We start from the raw sequence: 12,258 nt of genomic DNA, 5'->3' as shown, positions 1-12,258 counted from the left end.
TTATTACAAATACAATGTTTATTAAGATATATCTAGGTTTTATAATCTTAGTTTAAGAAGACAAGTGTATAATCTTTTGAGTTATCGCAGGTGTTCGAACTGATGACCGTTCTGGTCCAGGTACTGCTGATAAAACGGACAGATGGAATTCCAAACTTCACGAATAATTTTATTTGGTATTTGGGTGCATTCTATTTCAATTGCTGCTCTCAGCTCACCGATTGTTGCAGGTTTTGTGCTATAAACCTTATCTTTGACGTATCCCCATAAAAAAAGAAAAAGGTCCAGAGGTGTGAGATCTGGTGAACGTGGGGGAAATTCAGTGCTACCTCTTCGCTCAATCCATTTGTTCGGCAAATTTTCGTCAAGATAGCCCCTTACATTACGATGGTAGTGGGAAGGTGCTACATCTTGCTGGAAATAAAACTGGAAATAAAATTGTTCTCAATGCGTGGCGCTACAGATTCTTGCGGCAAGTTCAGATAAACGAGACCAGTGATTGTGTTTTCGAAAAAGAATGGTCCAATTACGCCCAACGCTGATAATCCACGCTACACTGTAACCATGGTAAGTTTACGTGGTGTTCAACCGTAACATGTTGGTTCTGAGGTGCCCAGTAGGTGCAATTGCAATTAACTGAGTCATTTAACTTTAAATGTGGCCTCGTAGATCCAGACAATCTTGTTTAGAAGCTGTGCATCCTCTGCAGATTTTGCCAGGTACCTCTCACAAAATTTAACTCTCCGGTCAGAATAATCTTCATTGATGGCGTAGACTAAAACCAGAATAAAACTTTTCAAATGAACGCGCTTCAACATGCGATGGACGCTCAATTTTGGGATTCCTGTCTCACGGGCTGTTTGTGGAACAGATTTTCTTGGAGATCGGTGGAGACTTTCTAACAGCTCTGCTTCTCGTGTGGGACTGGTGGACGATCACAGTCTTTCAGAATGCCTTTTATGGACGTCTTGAACAGTTCCATTTGTTTCAAACTTATCTCTGATGCGAGTAATGGGAGTCACGTTGGTGGATCTGTTTGAAACTCCCTTCTAAACCGTCTTTACACTTCAGCTATGTTCTCACATTTCCAGTAATACTTTAAGATAAATTTCCTTTTCTCAAAGTTTAGTCTTGCTTCTGCCATTACTTCAAACCAGTTGCACTTGTAAAAAAAGAAAGTTTGAGTGAATTATAATAATTCAAAGCGTGTATACATTTCTTTGGGACACCCTGTATAAATCACATAAACATATTAATTACTGGAAGCAAATGAAGGTAGATTTAGTCTGTACTTATTGAGCTTTGTCACTTTACAATCACCCCAGCTGAAATCCTTAACAAGGTGAAACTACGACTGAGGCGAGTCAGATTAAGTGAAGTAACAAACCAAGATGTCTTGAACATATCTTTCTACCAATGATATACACAGGGGCGTGACTGGGTGGGTTAAAGGTCTTGCTTTATGTCCCAAAATGCCAATTTCTTTTTTCTTCCTCTGTCATGAAATTTGTGGACAATTACGAAAAGACATACCTAATTCTACGCCTTGCTTTCTGCGAGTTATTCGGGTGGGGGTTTCAGCGTTAAAACGAATGGCATACAGCGACTTGCAGTTAAAAAAAGTTATTCTGATATGTTCTTAAGTGTTAATACACAATAATTCACTTTTTAGTTTTATACCATAAAAATGTTTAGAAGATCAACTGACAGATGATCTGTTTGCTTCTGTGGTTTTTACCGCTATATGTTCCAAAGACAACCCGACCCCCCACCATCACACACACACAAAAGGGCCTACCTACCATGCTTGAAAAGTGTTCTTTTTTGTTCACGAGTTTCTGACCTTTTCAAGTCACGTGATTTACAACGTCACAACACTGACACCTGCCAATTTGAACTTCAATATTCCTCGTTTCCAAGGCAAAGGAAGCGATAAACCTAAGTAAATTTGCTTTAGTCCTAAAAGGTATGGCCAAATGAATTAAGGAGATAAGTTGAAAGGACTATACGTGGATGATTTTGTTGTATTTGATCCATATATTGTTCCACAAGTGCCCTACACGGCCTTTAAAACTGGTCACATTTATCAGATAATGTGAAGTTCGTATGTCTCTTGTTGATTTCACCAATAGATTAACCCATGAATTTTTGAAATGCTATAAACACTCGGATGGTTATAAATTATTCTTAACAGAATGGGTGTCAGAAATGAAAGTAAAAGAGATCAAGGTTTGTTTCTTAGTAGCTGTTGAATTAGTTTGTTCGTTCTTTTTTCGTGGCTTTTACTTTGTTTTTACCTCCCACAGTCACTACTAAAAGCATGATTCTTATTTTCACTGATATCGAGTATTAGTAGTATATAGTCATCGTTATGTTACCTGAATGCCTTCAAGCCTACAACACAATGATATCTGAGTCTCTGACGTAGGTCTAATCAGAGGGTAGTATTGTTCGACCTTCTGAAATCAATATAGCTCCTGGAATCAGTGATTTCATCTCTGACAGAAAAACAATTTTTATTCTTTGGTACTTAAAATATTGTTATCAATAACATTTATAATAACTCGGTTATAATGAATTCAAACTACTACTATTTGTGACAAATATGTGGAAGGCTCATACTTATACTACTAGAATCCGGGTTTTGATACTCATGATGAGAAAAGCTTTGTACTTAACTATAAACAAATAAATCATATTCTATATTTTTTAACCATTTCTAAACCAAAATATACGTAACACCTTTTTACATAGCGCTCTTGTCGTCAGCCACATTGTACCGGAAATAAGACACAACAATACACAGAAAGATATACTAAAGACTTTTTGGAAGACAAGATGACCTTCACGACGTCACTCAACCCCCTTTATATATGTTTGTTTGTTTTGGAATTTCGCACAAAGCTACTCGAGGGCTATCTGTGCTAGCCGTCCCTAATTTAGCAGTGTAAGACCAGAGGGAAGGCAGCTAGTCATCACCACCCACCGCCAAATCTTGGGCTACTCTTTTACCAACGAATAATGGGATTGATCGTAACATTATAACGCCCCAACGGCTGGGAGGGCGAGTATGTTTTGCGCGACTCGGGCGCGAACCCGCGACCCTCAGATTACGAAGCGCACGCTTTAACGCGCTAGGCCATGCCAGGCCCGTTTGCGGTGGTAAAAATGAATATACAATCAATAAATTGAAATATTATTTTTAATTCAATGCGATGTGATATTTTGCATATTCAGGAAGCAAAGTGGGATAATGTTATGATCCTAATAATGGTCGTATGTTATACATAGATTTTATTGTTCAGAATGTGGTTGTTTCGTTATGGTATATTTACAGTATAAATGTGTGTCATGAGCGATACCAGTTATTTCAAGAGTTGCATCCAAGTTACATCCGAACAAGTTAATAGCTTTGATTATTATTCTGATAGATCCCATACTAGTCTGATTAATTGTGTAAGTCAGCATGTGTGGAGAAAATTTCACCTCATGGAGAAACAATATACATGGAAGATAATCTGTCAAGATAAGATTATTTAATCGCGAATTGATAAAAATTTAATTCCCTGTTCTTACTTAAATTACGTCAAATCTTGTAATATCACCTCGTGTACATTTTGATGTGATTAAATGCAATATTGACTTCAACCGGTTACCTCGAGGCCATAGGGTCTGGATTCTAAATAATTCCATTTTAAGAGGCGAGGACTATTGGACGGCTATAAAACGGATTTTTTGATATTGAAGTGAAGTTAATCAATAAATAAAATAAAGTGATGTACTGATAGGAGCAATTACAACACAAATGTATCGTATGTTTCAAAAACTTATTCTATCCGTTTAAAACATTCGATAAAAACAACCTGAAAACATTATATTTGTGTCTTGAGAAGGCCTAACAATCAAAAAAACGTTGAAATAATTAACACTCCTACGAAAAGTGGGGCCTAATAGGCCCCAGAGCAACTTGAAAGGTTATTAATATTAGGCTAATAATTTTGTATTTAAATGAAATTGCCATTTCATTTAATGAATTAGTAGCCTAATATTAATAACCTTTCAAGTTGCTCTGGGGCCTATTAGGCCACTTTACGTAGGAGTGTTAAGGACTTGGAAGAACAGATAGAAGGAATCGAATGTGATGATAATACAGCACGTGCATGTTTAAGAGCGACGATAAAACGGGTGGAAGAAGGTGAAAATAGCTCTAAGTACTTCTTCAGAGTAAAACACCAAAGACAGGCAAAAAAAACTGTAAATGAGTTAGTAAATGAGGATGGTTGTGTCTTTAATGATCAACCAAATCTCCAGGACTATATTACTGACCTACAAAGGTCAGAGTGTGCTTGTCCTCTTTGTACTGTAGAGATACAGGAAGGCCTAACTTTCTTCAAGACAGGTTATGTCCCTGTAAACGATGGTTTAACTTTTGAGTTCTATCAAACCTTTTCGACGAGGCTTATTAAAGAATTTCATCTACTCATATCTGAAACTCACAGAGCTGGTGTTCTAACAGAAACTGTGAAGGAAGGGTTAATAATTCTGCGTACTAAAGATGTAGGTCGTAATTTTTTTTAAAAAAAGCATCCAATAACACTGTTGAATGTTGATTATCAGATTGTTAGTAAAATATTGGCTAAACGTTTTTCAACTTTCATCTCATCAATCTTGTGGCAAATGTGTATATATCCTTAAATGGACCAAATGGACTCCCATACCAATTGTTGTGAAGATCCAAGTAGTAAAGATCTGCGAAGTAGTTACATGGACAAACAACAGACAGTACTACTATATTTATATCGACTAGCCGATTACCCGATGGGCCAGTGCATCAGGTCCGCGCGTAACGTTTCATGACGTCATATCTGCACCATAAGAATGAAGTTATTCGTGATGGGAAACGGAGGCGAGACGGGAAAATCGTGACCCCTATTGCAAATCTACATGCACATGGGATAAATATGCACATCGCATTATAGAAATATTTTTCCTGAATCGTATAAGCAAAAGTTCCATTATAGTATGATATATACGAAAACCTTAAACCTTACCAGTAAGACAAAAACCGAGCACAATTCCCAAGACAAGTGAACATCGGCCCAGTATAGCCAGGTGGTTAGGTGCGATCGAATCGTAATTTGAGGGTTACGGGTTTAAATCCTCATCATGCCAAACATACTCGCCATTTCAGTATTGGGGACATTATATTGTTACAGTTAATTCCACTATTCGTTGGTAAAAGAGTAGCCCAAGAGTTGGCGGTGGGTGGTGATGACTAGCTGCCTTCACTCTAGTCTTACACTGCTAAATTAGAGACGGCTAGCGGAGATAGCCCTCTTGTAGCTTTCCGCGAATTTAAAAAGAAACAAACATTTAAAGGTTTTTTTTAATAATTGGCGCAAAACTACACGGCTGGTATGGGCATTAATACTTTTATTCATAAGGAGAGAACAATAACAGTTTTAATACCCGTCATAAAGAAATGTTCTCATAATGAAAGCGCTCAGGTTTCAGAGTATCGTATTTTGTTTCAAACTGGTTCTTAAACCTGTCTGTTTTCCTGAGATTATAATAGTTATAAAGATACTCATTATCCCATATTAAAATATTGTTTCAGTATTTTCTCCCCAGATAAAGCAGTCAGTATTTTAAGCTATACGTTTTCTGTGTAATAAAACAAACTCTTTATTATATTTAAAATAATAACTTTAAATATACTCGAATTAGCTATTTTGAAATGCGGGTTCGAACCCCCATCGCACAAAACTTGCTCGCCCCTTTCAGCTGTGGAGGCGTTATAATGTTTCCTCTCCTTATCAATAAAAGTGTTAATACCCACACCAGATGTTCTGATATACATTTTTATTTCAAGTGGGTTTCTTGCCATCAAGAAAGAAAACTACAATTATTAACCGTTACCGTGAGAAGACAAATTTTCTATAGTAGTTTAACACTTTAGGCCTTATTAGTTAACACTTAAATGAAGAGTGGAAAAATTATTTTAGTTGATATACAAATTATTCACGAAAATAGTAATTCCCATGCCGGGAATCGAACCCGGGCCTCCTGGGTGAAAGCCAGGTATCCTAGCCACTAGACCACATGGGACTGAGTAACGTATTTTAAATACATTTTAAGTACTAAAATTAAAAATAATTACAACTTAATATTTACATTTTTGGGTAAAAAAATACCCATAAATATAAACAAACAGTTTTCAACTAAATAGACTAAATTTAAACTTTCTACCTAGAACATAATACATACACCATAGCACGTAATACTCGTGGAACAATAATCAGTGATGACGAGAAAACCCACTAGTAGAGAAAAATATATATGTAAAAACGGCTGGTTTGGGTTGAGAAACAAACAAGTAGTTTGAGTTAGTTTATTAAAAATACCTGATGTTTATTTATAATTTCATATATTTAAAATGTTGTAGTTTTTACACTAGTTTCTAGCTTTGTAATAATTCTTTCAAAAATAATAAAACGTATGTTAAAAGTTATTTTTTGTATTTTTTTTATGCAATAGCCCGGCCTGGCATGGCCAAGCGCGTAAGGCGTGCGACTCGTAATCTGAGGGTCGCGGGTTCGCGCCCGCGTCGCGCTAAACATGCTCGCCCTCCCAGCCGTGGGGATGTATAATGTGATGGTCAATCCCACTGTTCGTTGGTAAAAGAGTAGCCCAAGAGTTGGCGGTGGGTGGTGATGACTAGTTGCCTTCCCTCTAGTCTTACACTGCTAAATTAGGGACGGCTAGCACAGATAGCCCTCGAGTAGCTTTGTGCAAAATTCCAAAAAAACAAACAAACAAATGCTGAAAAGCAAAGTATGCAATGGTATCATTACAGAATACCAGATTAACGAGTATAGTATAATGAGTAATAAGCACTGACCACCATGGCGTATACTCTGAAAAATAGACAGATACCAATACAGGCTTGATCGCCTTTTTTGTGAAGGAGGGCCCAGTGGACAGTTTGTACCAACAAGTTTAGAGGTCACCCTAGCTCTGTTATGGATGGTTGGAGCTTGATATGTGACAATAATGGTACAATAGTTAGAGGTTCTGGTAAACTCAGAAGCAAGAAGGGTTATGGTAGACCTTATGATTTCTCAAGTGTTCTGAGTTAGATCACAGATAGAATCAGTGAATACCAACTTCATTTTGATGAATGTTAGACAGGAGAGGAGAAGTGAATCATCTGACTCAGTCTGGAAGTTGTCATCCACATGATGAAAGTAGTTATATACAAACATGGAGCTGAAATGAACATCCATGGTATGGACATATCTCAAAAATTAACCTCCAGTTTTGCTTGTGCAATAAGTAAGCTGCTATTTCATGGCAAAGTTATTCAATGATGCACAGATGGAGCATAGTACCAGTGGCTTGCATGAATGTATGTAACAAAGAGAATGAGAATACTTCCATGTATAGAAGGGGAGCTTGTTCCATGAATGAATGTAGAAAAAATAACGTGATGTGTTGCACAGCTGGTTAGAAAAGCCACACAAAGGAAGATCTTTATACCTATATTAATAAATATAATCAAACATCAAAGCACGCCCTCTGCATTCCTACACTCAGTTACACAAGTTACCCTTCAAATATGTGGTCAGCTATCGGTCTTTCTTTATGAACCTGACGATGGCCGAATAAGGTCGAAACGTTGTTCGCTCCTCTACATAAAAAAGTTTTCTCAACCCAAACCAGCCGTTTTTACATATATATTTTACTCGTGGAATAGCCTTATTAGACCGAAACATTCTCAAAACAATAACCTTCCCCCGTATTAACACACCTTGTACCAATAAGATCATCGATTTTCACACATGCTGATTTTAATTGTAGAATGACTAACTCATTCTGAAACACTTTACAAACTCAATAACCTAGTATCTATAAATTCCGATATAATGCCACATAGTGACTGATCACAACACATCCTTGACCTTGAAGTAATTCCTTCAGTCTTTAGTAATCACACATTTAACTTCCAAGCTCATCACAACATTAACAACGATTATAATCCGTTTTTCTTCGATCTGTTCCACAATAATAGTACCTTTAATAATCAACATAGAAAAATATTTTATTTCTGCCACACCGACTTGGTTAAATTAAATACTAACATAAACAAATGCTATGCCCCATGTTATAGACATACCGTTAACAACAAATCCAATGTCAGAAATAACAAAAGCTATAACCCAAGCTATCAAGAAAACGGTTCAAGCAAATCACCAAAATACGACCAGTGAATATGTGGATTGACGCCTGAAATTCACAAACTATCATAAATTGAAGACAACTCGGTAATCTCCCGTTATCCAGACCCCTAAATTTATCAAGGGTTCCGATTTTATCGTTAGAATATACGATTAAAAACAGCTTTTTCTCGTTATTTAGTGGTAGAAAACAGATAACAAACCGCCACCTTGAAAATATTTAATTATTATTATTAATGTAGCACAACGTACCTACCATTCGGGAAATTTGTTTGTAGTGCGTAAAATATCTTGTGCGTCTTTTTGCCGTGATATTGGCGACACATGAACTCATCACGGTAAAACGGCAATTGTTTATTTTCATATAATTAATGCAAACTCTGGTGTCTTCTTTTTTATTTATCGATAGAATTGGTATGCGCGTGAATGCAGTCACGTTATCAGTAACTGTGTGAAGAAGGCATCGAAGAATAGCTTGTTAGTATGTGTGCAGTTGTGTTATCGGTAATTTTGTAACATTATGCCGACAACTCAGGTCGGACTTCAAATGTACACGTAAGGCCTAACTTCAACCACTAATAAATGTCAAGAATAATGTCATAAAAATTAATATCAAAACAACAAGAACAACAAGGAACTGGGAAAGTTTATGTAAATCAGTAGATGAATCCAAACCCAATTCTTCAAATTCTGGAATGAAGTCAAATCCATTACTAACAACAGAGCTAGAAAGTGAATTAAATACAGTAATATACCTACTACAAAGTTTTAAATATGCGATAAAACTCGAAATTTAACTTACTATTGTCAGTTAACCAGCACTGTGTAAGTGTAAAGAGTAAATTGCAAATGTATACATTTGTACATTTCAGAATATATTAATAAATGCTAGTTATTATATTTATGCTCACATTAGTAACAGTATAAATAACTATAAAAATATAAAATTATGTTTATTAAAAACAAACTACAAAGTCACTTATAGCAAATAAGCACCCTCCTCCTATCGTTCTTTTCACTTTCGTATTTCGATATGTTTGAGCCTCACGTCAAGACGCCTGAAAAATACTTTAAACATTGTTAGAGCCACACTAATTATCGGCTTTCAACCAATATTAAAGAAATCAACAAATTATTTTTTGAGTGTAAACATTCCACCCAAACAGCTAGTGCGATTTTAACGCTGTTTAGTCAAAATCAATATGACTAAGTATAACAACAAAAAACACATACTAAAAATGTTTGTTTAGAATGGTCGACTCGTAATATCGTAGTTCTGACGTAATCGTGAGGCGACAGCACAATCGAGAGGGTCCAAGCGCCATATTTGTCTGTACATTTGTCTGGTTGTTTCCGTGTTTGACAGTGTCAGTTAACAGAAAACAACAGTATGCCGCAAATAGAATGTTGTGTTTCTTTGTGCAAAAATCGTGGTTGGCACAGATATCTGTCTAATACAAGTAAGAAAGGAGAGAGTGTTCGAAAACGCTGGATTCTGGCCATCAGAAGAGCTGATCCTAAGGCCAAGTTTCATGTGTGAGAACCTGGACCAAGTTGTGTCGTGTGCCATGATCACTTCGTACCGACAGATTACTGCAGTGAAATATCTTTTGGTAATTATCATTCCAGTATTTTAAAACAACAACAAAAAAAAATGACACCCACTACTTCTCCCCACTACCTCAACCACCACAGGGACCGTGGAACATACACATACATACACACACTCACACACAATAACACATACCTACACAGACAGTGACACACACACACACCACTTGCTACCATCACTAATCAGTGTTTGTTTTTTTTTGCTTCTAGAGCCTTTATGATTTCATATGAACCCAATGTTATCAATATTTAAAAGTATAACAAGTTGTACATCATAACATGTACATGAACAAGTGGATTTTAGTGATACATATTTTTTATAAATAATTCTATTTCAAGTTATGAACCTCAAGGAAAACGTGTGCGACCAAACGCAGTTCCAAGTGTGTTTCCATGAACGGCTTCACAGATATCGGAAGCAAAGGAGAGGGCAGCTTGCCAAACAAAACGCCTGAATCGGACTGCAACAGTGATGTCAAGCCAGAGTTCAATATTCACATTCAATCCAGGAATGCATGGAGTGCGAGGTATAATAACTTCAAAGCTGTGCACACTATGACATCTTTCTCGTGACATACAATTTCTGCTCAAACTGAACTTTCAAACCTCGAGTAAAAAAAAAAAAATGAACATACAACTAGATGTAACCTTAATAACCCCGGACAGTTTCCTGTGTTTCTGAACATGTACCAAGCTTAAGCTAAAGGGGAGGAACACAGGAATACAGGATGATATCAGCAAGAGATACTAAAGTTAAACTAGGCATACCAAATAATTGTATAATTTGTGGTTGGTATATACAGTTACAATAACACTAAATAGCTTAACCAATACATGTATTAGTAATCATTAAAATTGTATTTTTCTGTGTTCTTATAGAAGTGTTTTTCTAAAAGAACTTTGTGGAAATGTTGCTCATAAAACATTGTCAATTGTGAAACCATTTTGCCAATAAATGTCTCATTTCTCTGTATTGGGATGACTTTGAAATCTTTAAAAGTATGCACAACAAATTTGCACACATCACTGTTTGTACAAAAAAGTTGACCTTGTACCTGGTAGAATCTGTCCCCAGCACACTACAATGAATTAATCATTTTCGTAATTAAAATACTCATCTATGACAAAACCCTAGCCTTAGTAAGCATAAAAACCAAGAAATGTCACAAGCTCACTATCACCATAAAACTGACAGTTTTGTTTCGTCATGCACGTACTCTATACCTGTTTTTTTAGGCCTAGATGACACTGAAATCAATAACAAGGCCTATATTATCGCCCATTCAAAAGTTGATGATTCATTTGAGAAATAGAAAATGTTTCATAATACACAAATACAATACACACAATGTATTTACATATTAGTTATTTCATGTTCCTAAATAAGTTACATACGACATATAAGGATCAAACGTTGTGTATTTATCCGGTAATAGTCCACGTCCATAGGATGCAACAAACAATGTGAAGGACCCTAACGATTGTGCTGCCACCGTCCGAATGCGGAAACACGCTAATTACGAGCTTCCCATTAAGTACAAAACTACATAATGGTCTCTTCTCCTTGGTGGACTTAGCAGATAGCCCGATGTGACTTTGCTATAAGAAAACACAAACACAGTGGTCCATCTTTGCTTTATCCACCACGAGTATCAAAATCCGGTTTTTAACGATGTGAGTATAGGGATATATCGCTGTGTCACTGGGGGGACTACGTACTAGAAATTTAAATTGTATTATATAAAATATAATGTTTTAAAGCATTCTTAGTTTTAAAACTACGCCAGTTTTTAATTTAGCAGTATAAGACTAGATGGAAAGCAGTTAGTCATCATCAACCAACGAATATTGGGATTGACCATTGCGTTATAACGTCCCCACAGCTGAAAGACCGAACATGTTTGGTGTGACAGGAATTTTATGTAAATACTTTGTATACCATATTCCACATCTTCATATTTATTAACTGTTTTTGTTAAGCCGCAAATACCTCCCCCAATGGCAGTTATAAATAAATAATTTATAAATTCACTATTCATGTGCATAAGTAATCACTATCAGTTTCATAATTGGCTTAAATACTAAAACTAATTAGCTTTTGTTCACTTCTATTTAAAATGTTCTTGTGCTCCTATGCGCATATTTGTATGTAATGTGTAATTTTTACAGTATAGGTAACTTTACATCTGATCACCAGTGGTACGTCTTCGGACTCACAACGCTAGAAACTGGGATTCGATAACCGTGGTGAACAGAGTACGGTAACCCATTATGTAGCTTTCTGCTTAACATCCAACATTAACAATTTTATAGGTATCACAAATACATTTGTATGCAACCCAATAGCGCATAGTGTTTCTGGTTTTGAACACATTTTTAATTCTAAATGTTGGCTTAAATACTAAATATA

At 36.1% G+C, this 12,258-nt stretch overlaps 2 long non-coding RNA genes and 1 other non-coding gene across 3 annotated transcripts in view; 2 read left to right on the top strand and 1 right to left on the bottom strand.

Moving 5' to 3' along the window:
• Positions 1–12,258, top strand: part of LOC143252481 (uncharacterized) — a 53,384-nt gene that overhangs the window by 29,832 nt on the left and 11,294 nt on the right. The window lies entirely within an intron of this gene.
• Positions 6,037–6,108, bottom strand: TRNAE-UUC (transfer RNA glutamic acid (anticodon UUC)). The gene has a single exon. It is a non-coding gene; the product is annotated as a tRNA-Glu (tRNA).
• Positions 9,514–10,822, top strand: LOC143252480 (uncharacterized). The gene is made up of 2 exons (XR_013029010.1): positions 9,514–9,850; positions 10,188–10,822. It is a non-coding gene; the product is annotated as an uncharacterized LOC143252480 (long non-coding RNA).

This window comes from Tachypleus tridentatus, chromosome 6, assembly GCF_004210375.1.
Source record: "Tachypleus tridentatus isolate NWPU-2018 chromosome 6, ASM421037v1, whole genome shotgun sequence".
In the NCBI taxonomy this organism is placed as follows: Eukaryota; Metazoa; Arthropoda; class Merostomata; order Xiphosura; family Limulidae; genus Tachypleus; species Tachypleus tridentatus.
The sequence above is the reverse complement of the archived record's forward strand: the minus strand, read 5'-3'. Positions and strand labels throughout refer to the sequence as shown.